General features: G+C 42.8%; 1 long non-coding RNA gene across 1 annotated transcript in view; it reads left to right on the forward strand.

The window, feature by feature from the left end:
• Window positions 1–11,262: 11,262 nt before the first annotated feature.
• Window positions 11,263–15,858, forward strand: part of LOC309348387 — a 48,718-nt gene continuing 44,122 nt past the window's right edge. The window contains exon 1 of the long non-coding RNA XR_014159380.1: window positions 11,263–11,303. This is a non-coding gene — a long non-coding RNA (uncharacterized lncRNA). The remainder of the gene's footprint in view (window positions 11,304–15,858) is intronic.

Genomic DNA, 15,858 nt, shown 5'->3' on the forward strand with positions numbered 1-15,858 from the left:
AGATAAATAGGTACCGCTCCAGCGGGAAGGTAAACGGCGTTTCCGTGTGCTGCTCTGGTTCGCCAGAAGCGGCTTAGTCATGCTGGCCACATGACCCAGAAGCTGTACACTGGCTCCCTCGGCCAATAATGCGAGATGAGCGCCACAACCCCAGAGTCGGCCACGACTGGACCTAATGGTCAGGGGTCCCTTTACCTTTACTTACTTTGCAGTAGGCTCCATTAAATTCAATTGTTATTTCTGAGAGAGCTAGGATAGGCTTGGATTGCATAGTGCCATATCTACAAATTTTACCATAGAGGGCAAAAGCCTTCACTGCCATCCCCTTCTCCTAGCCATAATTTTCCCCATACTTCATAATTTCCCTTCAAGATATGTCTTCTCTCTTCCCACCCTGAGTTCAGCATGAATAGCCCCACACCTTGCCCAGGGGGGTAGGTACCGACTGTGATGACTTAAGGCTCGTCTATACTGTTGCTTGTCCCATACCTAGAAAGCATGGCCCAAATGAATTTCTGTTTGCTTTGTCATTTTCCCCAGGAAAACTCACTCGAACGCTGAATCTGAGCAAATGTTTGCCCCGATTGATGTTTGCTCTGATTCAGTGGTAAATACCAAGTTTTCCCAGGGGAAAGCAGGACAAGTGGAAGTCTGGATGAGCCCTAAGTGATGTAGTGAGGACACACTGCATCACCCCTTTAATATATTTCTCAGAGTGATAACTGTATACAAATGTCTGCTATGTGAAATAGTTACATACCCTGGTCAGATGGATTCCAATCTCATTTCAAAATATACAGCCCTTTACTGAAAGCACACTCTCTTTCATGGCTTTGTTGTTCTTTTGCTTAACTAATCCTGCTACCCCAAATGCCCATAAAGGAGGATAATTGGAACTGCTAATTTTGTCTTTGAGGTCTCGACTATTGTTTTCCAGTTGCAAGCTTCCAACCAGACAGAGCTGAATGGCAGTGCTGATGTTATTAACAGCAGTTTGAGCTAGAGGCTACAAGCAATCTTCAGACTTTAAATGGGAATAAAGTTCCCCAAGGACAGCAATGCATTACAAGAACTTTTCCTTTGTGACTTTTAATCTCTAACAAACCCTGGTCTAGACAAGACCAGATTGAATCTCCGTATTATCACTCCAGCATGACTGCATTTGTCATCACCTTGGATGTAATACTAGCTCAAAGATTCCAGCCCTCTTGATTTCAAATAATGAATTGAGGTTGCTAAAGCTCTGCTGAGAGCTGTTTGGACTCCATTCAGTGCCTTGTCAACTTCTGGAAAAGCTTCATCTTCCCAGAGTGGGGTGGGGAGAGACGCAACACGCACTATTTCCTGAGCTCTGGTACATTTTGTTGGTAAATGAAAGAATGTCAGTATTTCATTTTCAATCCAGGTTTCTACATAGGAAAGTTCCATAAAGGGAGGGCTTAAATTTCAACAACATTTTTTTTATATAGTCATGTGACTTTGACAGATCAAGTAACGGCATTTGTTCAGGGGCACCGACTTATAAAAAATATTGGGAGGCGGGGGCCCATACTGACTTATAAAAAATATTGGGGGGGCCCAAGACCTCCAAACCGCTGCTGCTGGGGGAACGAAAGGGGCGAGCCCCGGGCTGCCCCGACCTTAAGTGAACCTGTGAGGGCCCGCCCTTTGCGGCAGCCGATTGGCTGCCGCCGTGGGCGGTGAATATTAATGAGCTAGGGGGAATCCCCGCTTCTCGCGGGGCTGACGCCAGCCCCGCGAGATTGTTGATGGGTCGAGAGCCCGCAACCCCACCCCCTCTCTAGATCGGGAGTGGCTTTGTTTTAACTCATTACTGAATGTATTTTAAAAGGTAACTATCGTCAAACAAGGAAAATAAAAAATACCAACATAATTTTGTGATTTTACAAAGCATAATATAACTAATAATTTTTTTTAATTATTGGGGGGGCGGAGCCCCCCCAAACGAATTTTTGAGGGGGCTCGGGCCCCCTCAGGCCCCATGGAGTCGGCGCCTATGCATTTGTTTCAAAAACAGTTCTTTGGTGTCTCTTTTTAGAATCCATACATTGTAAGGGCTTTTGAAATGATCAATCTGTTTTTTTTCTGTTTATTGGAAGATGCTGTCTGGTAAGTTAACTATCAGCCTCTTGCACTGAAATCTAATTCAAGTTCCTGTGTAGAAACAGTGCACAGTTTATGTAATATTGGGTTCGTCTTAAGGGGATGCTTTTGCTGCAACAGACTGCCATAAGAACATAAGAAAAGGCTGCTGGATCAGGCCAGTGGTCCAGCATCCTGTTTTCACAATGGCCAACGAGATGCCTGAGGGAAACCTGAGAACCGGATCCAAGCACAAGAGCACTCTCCCCTCCTGAGGTTTCCAGCAACTATTACTGCCTCCCACTGTGAAGGCTGAGCTGGATGCTCCATGAATTTGTCTAGTCCCCTTTTAAGGTCATTCAACATAGCTGCTTTTCTGGAATTAGGTCTTAAAATAAGTAAGATGGAAAAAAGAGGGAGAGAAAGAGAGAGAATTCTAAGGCCAAGCAACACATTTCATGGGAGATCCTGACATTCTTATTTTGACTCCAGCTTTGACCAGACCAGCAAAACTGGTGGATAAATTTAGTGCCATTTTTATAATATAAATTGCCTCCTGCAATGGAAAAAAAAACCACAGCAGTTTGGGTGGGAGATTGGGGAAATAGCGTTGGGAGTGATGGGTGAGGAGCAGGAGCAATTTAGATTGGGAGAATGGCTTGACCCTCCTGTTGCCCAACACTCAGATCAAAATCACTCATCCCCACCCCCCGGTTAATTTGAACTGAAAATAAAACCTTATTTCGAACCTTATTGGAAATTCAAAACCCAGCCTAACTTGCATTGCCTGATCATATGTGTCAGAAACTATGCCTATATTTGGGTATTTAATGTCTCTGATGGAGAAACAAGACTTTGCCATTTGCAAAATAAATGTGTGGTTTTCCCTAACCATGTGGGTGGAAACTGCAGGCGCTTACCTGGAGTAGAATGGCTCACAAATGCCGGATAGCCATTCTGAATGATGAGGCTTTCTTTCTCTCCTTCTGAATCTATTTACCTGACCGTGTTGTGAGTGAGACAATGCTGGCTGGTGTGCCTAAAAACAGGTTCCATGTTCGTTGCCCATAATAAACCAGAAAACCTGGGGCAGGGGGCAGGCAGAGAAAGGGGAGCTTTTGGTTACTTTGTTTCAAAATTTCAATCAAAATCTAAAGCAGACTTCAAAGGGTGTTTAAAGCTGACAGTATTATTTTCTCAGCAAGGAGGAGGGAAGATGAATAAGTATCAAGGCACATCATTCTCAAAATAATTGCAGACTTGACATATCTAAATTAGTTTCGAAAAGGAAATACTGCGGCAATGGAGCTTATTAATTAGGGGGATATGAGGACTGTAATAGTTCTAGTCCAAGACTGCCCGCAGTCGCAGCTAATAAAATAAAACTCCAGCCATCCTTCATAAACAAGAGTTCCCCAATCCATCCCAAGCATTTTGTGTGTGAATATGTGTAAAAATCTGCTCCTTTTGTTCAATATTTCATAAAGAAAACGCTGCACTTATCTTATCTTATGACAACTTAGAGGTGGTTGTGCACACATTATGGTAAGGAGTGACACTTTTTGCTAGTGAAGTCAGGGAGGCCTGCATCCCACTGCTATTCTGTATTTAAGAAAGTGTTGTGTTTCCCTATATGGTCCAGTATGTGAATTACAAGTACACACTTCTGTCTACTTCAGGTGCATTGTGTTCATGCATTGCAAATATCATTGGCCACTATTTGCCTACAATGATTAACCATCCCATAAAGCTATAAGCAGTGCATGCTGTAAACGTCCTGTGTGACTGTGACACAAAAATGGCATATATAATCAGGATTCCAAGATGGCGGCGCGCATAGACGCTGCGGCTTAGTGCTCTCCCTTTGTTTTTCAGCGTTTTGTTTTTGTTTTTATTATTTTTACTTGTTCTGAGTATGTCTGGTCGGGCAAGAAAGATTACAGCAGGCAGGAACTTCTGAAGGTCGGGTTACAGTGTGAACAAGCTGTAAGAGCTGATTATTTAGATCTATCATCTATCAACTGTCATCAACTGTCAGCCAAGATGGCGGTGCGCACAGACGCTGTGGCTTAGTGCTCTCCCTTTGTTTTTCAGCGTTTTGTTTTTGTTTATTTTTACTTGTTCTGAGTATGTCTGGCCGGGCAAGAAAGATTTACAGCAGGCAGGAACTTCTGAAGGTCGGGTTACAGTGTGAACAAGCTGTAAGAGCTGATTATTTTCGCCCAGATACCGTTCCTGTGGGAGTAGCCAGGCCACCGGGCTCTCCATGGATTACTATGCCTCCAGGGAGGAGGCGAAGGCGGCGTAGAGACAGGAGGCAAAGGAGGGGTTGTCGGGCCGGCGTCCTGGTAAGATTGCAGAGGAGTCCATCTAAACCACCACTCCCTAGCATATTTCTTGCTAATGTGAGATCTCTTGCTAACAAAATGGATGAATTGCGGCTGCAGGCAGCAAAGAACAGCCTTGTAAAAGATTGCTGCGTTTTATTTGTCATTGAAACATGGCTTCAACCGTCCATACCAGACATAGCTATTCAGTTGGAAGGCTGTGCGGTACATCGTCATGACCGAAGCATGGACTTCGGAAAAACCAAAGGAGGGGGGCTGTGTGTATATGTGAACAAGTGCTGGTCTAAAAATTCTAAGACTGTGGGCAGTCACTGTTCACCGGATTTGGAATATGTGGCTGTTAAATGTAGACCAGCCTATCTCCCTAGGGAGTTCACAGCTGTTATGCTAACTGGTGTGTACGTGCCACCAGATGCTAATGCCAACTTGGCTTTGGGATGTCTGCAGAGCCTTATCAGCAGCCAGCAAGACAAGTATCCTGAAGCTGTGCACATCATTGCGGGAGACTTCAACCATGTTGAACTTAAAACAGTGCTCCCAACGCTCTATCAGCATGTGAAATGTCCCACAAGAGGAGACAAGACACTGGATAAAGTTTATTCGAATGTAAATCACGGCTATAGGGCTTTACAGTTGCCACATTTGGGCCAGTCCGACCATATGTCTCTGTTCCTGGTACCAGCATATATCCCACTCAGGAAACGGGCTCCCACAATATCAAGGACTGTTAAAATCTGGCCTGAAGGTGCTATTCACCAGCTGCAGGACTGTTTTGAGAGAACCAATTGGGATATTTTCGATCGTTCAGACCTGGAGGAGCACACGGCGGCAGTTCTGTGCTATATCAATCACTGCACAGACACTGTCACAGTAAATAAATCCATCCGGTTTTACCCCAATCAGAAACCCTGGATGAATAGAGAGGTCCAGTGCCTGTTGCGGGAAAGAAACAGGGCTTTCAGGTCGGGCGAGGTGCAGCTTTACAGTGTGGCAAGAGCAAACTTGAAGAGGGGTATTCGACGGGCGAAACTGGATTATAGACAGAGGATTGAGGATAATTTAAGGAGCAACAACACAAGACAGATGTGGCAGGGGATTCAGCATATTACCAACTACAAACCTAACCTTGGTGCTGTCGACGGTGACCCTTTGCTGGCGGAGGAGCTTAACCTCTTCTTTGCTCGCTTCGAGAGGGAGCCACCTGAGACGTCGGTATTACAGCCACCAGCCCATAGGGGCCCCTCATTCACTGTAGAGGAGCACGAGGTGAGACAGGTATTGAGGATGGTGAATCCGAGGAAGGCTGCTGGACCTGATGGCATCACTGGAAAGGTGTTGAAGGGCTGTGCGGATCAGCTGGCGAGGGTCTTTACTAAGATCTTCAACAAGTCCTTACACCAGTCTATTGTCCCACCCTGCCTGAAGTCGTCAACTATTGTTCCTCTGCCTAAAAAACCCACTATCAGTAGTTTGAATGACTACAGACCAGTTGCACTGACTCCAATCATCATGAAGTGTTTTGAGAAACTGGTGCGCCGTCACATTATTTCCTGTCTTCCACCAATTTTTGACAACTACCAGTTTGCATACAGGGCAAATAGATCCACAGAAGACGCTATCACCACCACTCTCCATGCTGCTCTGTCCCATCTGGAGCAGCCGGGGAGTTATGTGAGGCTGCTGTTTGTGGATTTTAGCTCTGCTTTTAACACTATCCTCCCCCATAGACTGGTGTCCAAGCTAGAGGCGATTGGACTCTCCAACTCCACCTGTCTCTGGGTTTTGGATTTTTTGTCAGAACGTTCTCAGAGGGTTAGAGTAGGGTCACATATGTCCAAAGCCCTTAGCCTTAACACCGGCTCACCACAGGGTTGTGTGTTGAGTCCCCTGCTCTTTACTCTCTACACGTATGACTGTACAGCCATCTATTCCAGCAACAAAATCATCAAGTTTGCTGATGACACTACGGTGGTGGGGCTCATTTCAGGAGGAGATGAGTCCGCCTATCGGGACGAGGTGGAGCGGCTCTGTGTTTGGTGTGGAGAGAACAATCTGGCTCTTAATACAGCTAAGACCAAGGAATTGGTGGTGGATTACAGGACAAAAAAGGCGGTCATTCAGCCCTTGTATATCAACGGGGAACGGGTGGAGAGGGTGGCGGAATTCAGGTTTTTGGGAGTGACTATCGATCAGGGCATGACTTGGAGCGCAAATACCACTGCTCTGGTGAAGAAGGCTCAGCAGAGAATTTATTTCCTCAGACTTTTAAAGAAGAACAATCTGAGTGAGAAACTGCTGGTGTCCTTCTACCGAGGCTCCATAGAGAGCATTCTCACATACTGTATTTGTGCTTGGTTCTCCAGTTGTACAGCTAGGGAGAAGAAGGTGCTCCAGAAGGTCATAACCACAGCCCAAAGGATTATTGGTCATCCTCTCCCATCTTTGGAAGAACTGTACGGTTCCCGTTGTCTTAGGAAAGCAAACAACATCCTGCAGGATTCATCTCACCCGGGATACAGTCTGTTTGCACTACTGCCTTCTGGCAGGAGATATAGAAACATCAAGTCAAGGACAAATAGACTGAAAAATAGTTTCTATCCAAGAGCTGTGGCCTTTTTGAATGCTGTAACTCGATAGTGTGACCTGGAAGTTTGATGGGTGTGGGTGTGGGTGTGGCTGGAATGTGGTTTGTTTGGTTGTTGTTGCTGTTTTGCTTTTGTTGTTTTTTTAAGGGATGGCATCCAATTTCGTTGCACTGTGCAATGTTGCACTTGTGTAATGACAATAAAGAATCTATCTATCTATCTATCTATCTATGCTGTAAACGTCCTGTGTGACTGTGACACAAAAATGGCATATATAATCGGTTGGATTTCTAATGGCTAGTCAGTTTCTAATGCCTAGTCAAGTTAGCCTGACCAAATCCATCTCCTCTAGAGCCCAGTCTTAAGCCTGCTGCTAGGCAGAAGTATCCCTTGCTATAACTGACTCCTTTTTAAGCATATCCTGAAAAGCTGGTCATAAGTCCTCCCTTACATAGCATTTTCCAAAGGTTTCTCAGAAGTTCATTGCCCATGACACCAGGAGAGTTGGCCACACGCTTTGCCAATACTGGTCGTTTCCCTATAAACAGATATAATTCAAGCCTCCCAACCCATTAGGTTCTGTCTCAATCCCTAGCCATTTTCCTGCTTCTGAGGAGCTGCCAAAGCCCATGTAACAGGTGACCACTTTGAAAATGGCTGGAAACAAAGGACTTTGGGAGCCATTTTCGGGACCTTGCCAGGCAGCACAAGAATACTTTTACCTAAAGAGTCACATGTTCTGTTACTCTGCATGCCTTAGAAGTGTTTACAGTGGTACTTCAGGTTACATACGCTTCAGGTTACACACTCCGCTAACCCAGAAATAGTGCTTCAGGTTAAGAACTTTGCTTCAGGATGAGAACAGAAATCGTGCTCCGGCGGCGCGGCAGCAGCAGGAGGCCCCATTAGCTAAAGTGGTGCTTCAGGTTAAGAACAGTTTCACGTTAAGTACGGACCTCCGGAACGAATTAAGTACTTAACCCGAGGTACCACTGTACTTCCTCATGTTGAAGTGCTATGTGAATTCTGTTTTTGGAATCTTACTTTTTGTTGCAATACTATGCCTAGACGTGGGGGAGAGATTTGATTCAGTTTGCTTTCAAAGGCAAACCTTACCCAATTCTCACCTTTTGTAACAATAGATGAACTGAAACACAAGGATTGATTTGCTTTCCCCTCCCTCTTATCAGCAACCCAATTGGAGCCCGAGGTGCTTTAAGCTAATGTTGGCTGGTGGACATCAGTAGGAGAAGACTGGGAGAGAGGAATTCTGATTTAGCGTAATAATAATATAAAAAACAAGCAAACTGCTGTAGTTTAATCCTCTAAATTAACTGGGTGAAGGAAGGGTGGAGTGACTGAGGGAAGAAACAAAACCAAATCAAAAAGATATCCAGCATATTTTCTGCTAAGCTCCATCCAGTTAGTGTGGATGGCAAACAATAGAATTTCAATGAATATGGTGAGTGAAAAAAATGGGAGTGTTAAGACCCTCATGTGCCAATTGCACACACAGAAAAATAAGTTCTGAACAACCCATTTGTGAGATAATGCCCTCATCTGGACACAAGTGAGGATGCAGTCCATTTCAGAATAGATATTCAGAATAGAATTACAATGGTTAACATTTCCTTTTAGGTTTTTTAAATCTCTAAAATATGTGTTATTCCATTTCTGTCCACACTCCTTATTTTTCACATTGTTTAACACTTCCATATTAAAACTAAAAAGGTTATTTTCCATACAGTTGTATGGCTTGTCTGACTCAGCTTTTCAGTTTCATGTGCTATATGCTCCATGCATTCCCCTACCCAGTGCTCCCACTTCTTGTAACTTATAAGGCATTTTTTAAAAACAAAAACAAAAAAACTCCCTGCAGGGACTGACTCTAGTGACTGACTTTGCTACACAGTTGACACCTGTAGAAGAGTCTGTCTGGCAGAGTTCAAAGGACTTGCCAGCTGGAAATGACTTAAGAGAATGACCTCACGTATGAAGAGCTGATGGATGAAGCTTGTAAACAGGTCCTGGTTAACAATTTTCTTCTGATTCTCCAGAAAGGTACAACTTTCTAGTGCCAATGAACCCCAGATATTAGCGATATGAGAAGCAAGCCAGCAGATGTTAGCGAGATAGCCCAGTAATTATGAACGAGATCAGGCAACAGCAGCCTAGAGCCTCTGTCTAGGTCATGCCACTGCAGTTGGTGGAGTGCGGGAAGCAGATTTATTTAACAGCATGCTGCTGCCTACCAAATTATAAAAAAAAGGAATTCCAAAAAAGCTAGAACCAAATTAAATCATTTAAAAATCCACAAAGGCTAGAATTTAGTTTTCTGTGTGAAGGGCTGTATGTGTGTGCATTGAGTGTTCTTCAGCGTAACATCTTCCCCCCGCCAACACACATCTGTTGTCTAAATTGGTGCTGCTCCAGATTTACTTACTGAGGTTTAGGATGTAATGAGTACTCCAAGTAGAAAAAAAAAAGCAGGGAGCAGAGAAGGCAGCAATGTTTCAGAACCTTTCAGGGCCAGGTCACATGTGGGTGTCCCATTTAACTAATCCCGCTATCTAGTGGGAGCTAAACAGGAAAGCCAAGCAAACACGTGTGGGTGTATTGGAGCTGCCTCTGCTCATTTATGACTTATTCCCAGACACATCTTGTTAGCTCGCAAGCGAATCAGGACCCTGTCACGCCACCTCGTATTCTGTCACAGTTGAAGTGATTGATGTTAATGCCATTCTGAAGCTATTCACATAAAAAGGTCAACAGTGAAATCAGATCAGCGGGTATTAACATATTTGTCATGTGCCTCTCATCTTCCACAATGAAGAGCCTCATATGAAAGTCTGCACTTCCTCTTCCTTCTCATGTACTGATGCTTGCTGGGTTATATTAGATGCTTTTAAAGTAAAATAAAATATCATGCTTAATAACATGCATCTGTTTTCAAAAAGACCAGCAAGCTCCTCAGGTGCCAAAGATGTCCAGTCAGGATCTTGTAAGATAACTGTCTTCCTAGCAAGGGAGACAGTCGCCATGGCAACTTCCAGGCTTCACCCATCAACAGCTTTTAGAATTTTGACAATTCCGAAAGGGACTATGAAGGAATTTCAATTAGAGCCAGCACTTATATATTTAAAAGGCAAACTTTTTGAAACAGAAAAAAATAATCTGTTAAGATAATGCTAACCAACGTCACGTTGGAAATTTTAAAAATGTGTTTAGTGATACGAGAGGCATTTTTTTAAAAAGCTGTCAAAATATTAAAAGCAAACACTGAAACTGGTTAAAAAAAAGAGAAAAGAAAGCGAGAGAGAGCAGGAAACAAATAATTTATGCAAGCTTTTGCAATCACTATGTGTGGAAATCTGGCTGAGACAGATGTGCTCAAGCAAAACATGATGAACGTAACACAACACCATTTTAAGAGCAGCTTCTTGGATAATGGATGACTAGGGTTTTGCTCAATACCTCCCCACTTCACCACAAATGTTCTGTGAATATGTACCCCCTGCCAGTATCATACTCCTCCTCATCGCCAATGCCATTGTAGCTTGCTCTCACCACTGAAATACTCTGCACTCACTTGCAGCCAATTCTATGCAAGTTTACTTCAACGTTTGTCCTGCTGAGTTCAGTATGGCTTACACCCTTGTAAGTGGTGTGTGGGGACTTTTTCAGACCAAGGACTGTGTTTCCTCATGGGCACTTTTCCAGAAGCTGCAAGCCAGAGGCTGAATCTTTCAAAACCTTGAGCAGGACTAGGGATAGTGGAGGCATCTACAAACTTGGATTCCAGAAGATCTGATCAGGGCACATCAGGGCCTGCAGCAGATCATGAAGTACAATTTAAAATAGAGGGTTCTGTGGATCACTTTACCAGTCCAAGGCTTGCAGCACTGCCTGCTTCTGCTTGGGAGCAGCTGGAAAAGTTCTGCTAAAGCTTTATAACAGATTTTTTTTTTTTAAATAGATACTGTCTTATAAGTGCTTTTGTTAACATTTGAATTTCTGCACTAAAATCTGCACAGAAATGCAACAGGACGACCTTAGGCTGGGTGGGTCTGTTCATTCCTAAGTAGGACCCATAGTATGGTGAAAATAATACACATAGACAGTCCCAGATTTAGTTCTGGCATCTTCATCTGAAAGGATCTCAGGAAATAGTTTCCCTTGAGATCTTGGAGCAGCTGCCAGTGTGAGTTTATCAGAGTGGGCCTCATTGACTACAGTCTGGCTCATTATGAAGCATTGCTATTTCAAGGTAAATATTGGAAACCTCCAATGGGATCTGGAAACCAGGAGTCTACTTGCCCTGTTGTAACATCTGGAGAAAGTGAAGAAGTGAGGTTGCTATTTCCCCCTCATTTTCTCCCTGTTAACCCTAAGAGTTTTCAGTCAGAGAAAAGGTAAACAAATACTTAGAAAAACAGGAGAGAGAAAAGAAAACTCCCAGGGTTGTTCACAACATTTTTCAGTGTCAGTAAGGATATGCGTATTTATACATTTTGGTTTATCTCAGTTTCTCATTTTTCAATTCAGTTCTACACATAGCCACACCGGTTTGCAATTTTTGTAAGCTTTCGTGAAAATTCATCAGCATTGTATTGCAGATTTCTCCTAACATACACATGTGAGCAAAGCAGTTTCCCTATTGTAATGCACTTGGATACCTTTTTTTTAAAAAAGAGGTATATTTGCATTTATATGCACAATTTAATCTGGTTTATGAATTTTTCTACATTACTTGGCTAGAGAAGTGCATTGCAAAATTCAGAGAAGTGTGAATTTTGAAGGATGGCTGTGTTTCAGTCCCCATCTTGTTTTGGAAAATGTGAATTCAGGAAGTTCACCTGAATAGTGAGCCAGATCGAATTTCTCCCCATCCCTAAAAGGCTCATATTGAAACAGTTGCTTGTGGCACTAGCACAGGAAACAGTCACAAAAGCAAAAGACTTGAACAGTTGAGGTTGCTCACATCAGAATTGCCACTTTCCAGCTTCTCGGGTTGGTGCTTTGAGTTGTGACAAACAGTGATTTCTCCACAGTGGGAAGATTATAACCGGATGCTTCAGTCCCTCTGAAGAAACTACATCTGGAAAAGCCCTTAAATTGCACCATTTCCTGAAACTTAGTTTCTAACAATTATGATCTATCTTCCTCTTAATGAAAACCTGTTTTAAACTAATTATTTTAAAAGAAAAGGGGGGATGTCTTTGATCAGAGGGACTTCTTAAAAAGGGGAAATGTGTTTAATTATTACTTTTCATGCATAGTGCTCAAATACAAAACTGCAGTACATATTCTCTGTGGAAATGATGTACCTCACACAACAATATTTTGTGTCTTTTGAGCAAAGTTATACATTAACGCATTTCTAAAATGATTTCTGAGTAATTTAAATCACAAATAAAACTGCTGGATGCCTTCAACATTTCAAACCTAATAACTTTAGTATGATACTGTAGGGTACCTCATGCTGTGGAACGAAGAACTCTTAGATTGTTCAATCTTAGCTCCTGAATTTCTCCATTTTAACGTCATGTTGTGGTGAAAAGAGTCTTTCTTTTAATGAAATAAATATTTTCTGCTTCATATTTCAGCACTCAGTTTATCAAGTAAGCCTTAAGCTTTTTTACCAATGAATGCTACAGCCCAAATCACACAGATATGTTAGTTCCTGAGGCAGTATATTCATGCCTGTTACAATTTCCAGTCTAAATACTGACTAAGCCTAACTAGGGAATGAGATGATGGCTCCAGTCTAGGAAAAGCAGGGACTCATAAAAATGACAAATATATTATTTTTGGTTTTCTTTTTGTGTTTTTCAAGCAGCAGTTGAAGGATTCACAACTATCAGACATTGCGTACCTCCAGACTGTCACTATTTTTGGGTGGGATTCAATCACGTATCAGCAAATTCAGGTTAAAGCCAACTGGGAGGTTTTGCACAACAAACCCACTTCTGCAAAAAAATGGATTTATTTATTTATTTAGCAATAAGGAAAGTGTTTGGGGAAATGCATAAACTGTGGTAAAACACTTGCTTTGCCTGATCTGAAGGCAGCCCTGTATCAGTAAGTTTTTAATGTCTGCTGTCTCACTGTGTTTTTATATTATAGTATATTATGTATATTATTATTTAACATTGTCTAGCCTCCTTGCAAACAAATCAAGGTGCTCAATAGGTTCTCTGAAAATGTTTGTTCGGAGCATTATTTTACTGTCATATTTACAGCACACTTCTAAGCATATTTACTCATTAGTAAGCCCCAACATGTCCAGTGGGATTTGCTCCCCATTAACTGAATTTAGGATTGTAGCTCTAGTCCCAGATAATGGGAATCCTGATGTGGCAGGAAGTGACATCACATGCACCATGTGATGCTGCACGTCCATGTTGCAGCTGCAGGCTCCCACAATCCTTAGGGCGAGATGGGCACCCCTGGTGGGGTAAAAATAAAACAAGAGCACTTTGAAAATCCAAAGAGCTTTGTGTGCATTCATAAGTAATCCTCACAAAGTTAGTCAATGCAAAATTAGTCACTTTAGACAAGCTAATGACTTGTCTGATGCCACTCAGGGTGTCCATGCTTCATGAGGCCAGAACGTCTTAGTCAACGTGCTTATAAAAAATAACCAAGTCAGAATTAACCTGAATAACCTTATGTATTACATGTTTACCTCAACCTTCCTCCAAGGACTTCAAGGTGAAGTTGGTGGGTTCTTCCTCCTGCCACATTGTGTCCACACTGTGTGGTAGGTTAAGCCGAGAGATGGCAATGGCCCAACCAATGGCTCAATCATTGCGCGTTGTGGCCGCAAAGGAATTTGAACCTAGAGCATCCCACTCCCAGTCTAATAACACTCCAACTGGCTCTCCCCTCCTATGGCCAATTCCCTATACCTTTGAAGGGTGCAACTGGAAGCTATTTTGCACAACCCATGCATGGGTACATATACCACATCTCAAAATATTTCCGACTAAAAACTTGCATTTTAATCCATTTACCAGGCGAGCGGGAAATAGCAGTAACTTGGTTGCAACACAGCCTTGTTTTCCAGCATCAGCTCGCCTTTCTCGGCTTGCCTGGCCTCATTGTGTATGTGTGCCTGAAGCCAATTATCCTGGTGCCAAGGGAAAGTGTGCAAAACCGTATTGGAAGCTAATGCAGGACAAAGGGGTCCTTCATCCCGTTTATGCCTCTGGAATGTGGGGGGGGGGAGTGTGTGTGTGTGGGAATAAGGAGACAACTTGACTCATGGAGCCAAGTGTAAGTGAGTAAAGGTGTTGTGGCAGTGATCAGAAGAACATCTCATAATCTTTAAATGAGGTTTTGTGCAAAGCATTCCCAAGCCAACGAACTAGTCATGTTTATTCCGATAGAGAGCTGTGAGATGTATTTCATCCATACTATGTTTTGCATTAATGTTTTTTAAAACAGAGTGCTGATGGTAAGAGGTTCTGTTTCACATGCTACAGATTCATATTACCGATTCCAAATTCTCATTTTGTGTTGAGCCTAAAACATTGCATTGTGCAACATGCAATGTCTGGCATCCAAACACTTACAAGCCAAAGAATAATGAAAAAAAGCTCTCTGGATCCGAGCTCACAGGCTGCACCATCTGCCATAAATTTTAAGAAGTCAATTAAAAAGTTCTTTAGCCAATATCAGTAATGGGTAATGGGAGCATTTACGTGATTGCTAATGGCTGGATTTACATGATGCCTCAAAGTGTTGGTTATGAGGTTTGGCAGCAGTACAAAATTAGCCCTGTGATTATCACTACAAATTAAGTTTATGTTGATATAATTAGCAGTTGCAGGATAAAGAAATATTTATGCTGATACTAAAAAACAGTAACGTCTTGATGAAAATGTACTTTCAAAAAGACTAAGCAGCCTGTGTAATCTGACTCCAGATGTTTTATTGTCTTTTTCCCCTGTACATAAAACATCTCATAGCAGCCTTGGATGGACACCCTTCAATTCTTACTTTTCAGAAGTGGGGTGGTTGTTGATCCACATCCTTGCCCATGCTCAACTGTCTGATAACATCAGAATCAGGCAGATCATATGGGAGGGTCTAAAGCATGCCATGTGATTTTCCAGAATCACATATTGCCAAAGCGGCCTGGGATGCAACGGAAGACACATCTATCAAAGAATATTAGCCATGACACGCCAAATGGAGCATTCATGATTAGAGCATTACACCTTTCTGTGCTGGATGTTGGGGGTAAATATGCCCCGTCTGTGAGCTTTCCCCAGCATATAACTGGTCACTGCTGGAGTACTGGAATAGACTAACTCTTTATATGTTCTGGCAGGGCAATTATTATATTCCTGGCTGTGTACCTGTTCCCGGTTACTCTGGCTCACCGCCCCCCACTGGTGTTCAACACATGACATTAGCTACAATCCATAGGTATCCTGTAGATTCTTGAGAAGAACTCTTGCTTGTTGTGCTTTCCCTCATATCAACTTCCATCCAATTACAAAAGGAGGCAGCGGTTAAGCTGTGGTGTGTACATTTCAGGCAGCTGTAGCACATGCTCAGAGGACAGTCTTGGTGAATTGGGAGTTCATCGCAAGGAAACAAATCAGGTAATGAGCATCAGGCGAAGATATCCCCGAGGGAAGAGATACACATATTTTGTGCATACCTTTTCAGACGATTCCTTTGCCCAGCATGACATTTCCCCACCAAATAATTCTGAAGACATTTTGAACATAGATTTATTCAAATGCTGGGAAGTGCTTAGGAACATGCAAAAGATGGGGCATTGTTGTATCTTGCCTGCACCTGTGTTT

This window comes from Podarcis erhardii (genome assembly GCF_964252035.2).
Source record: "Podarcis erhardii genome assembly, chromosome: 8".
Taxonomy (NCBI): Eukaryota; Metazoa; Chordata; class Lepidosauria; order Squamata; family Lacertidae; genus Podarcis; species Podarcis erhardii.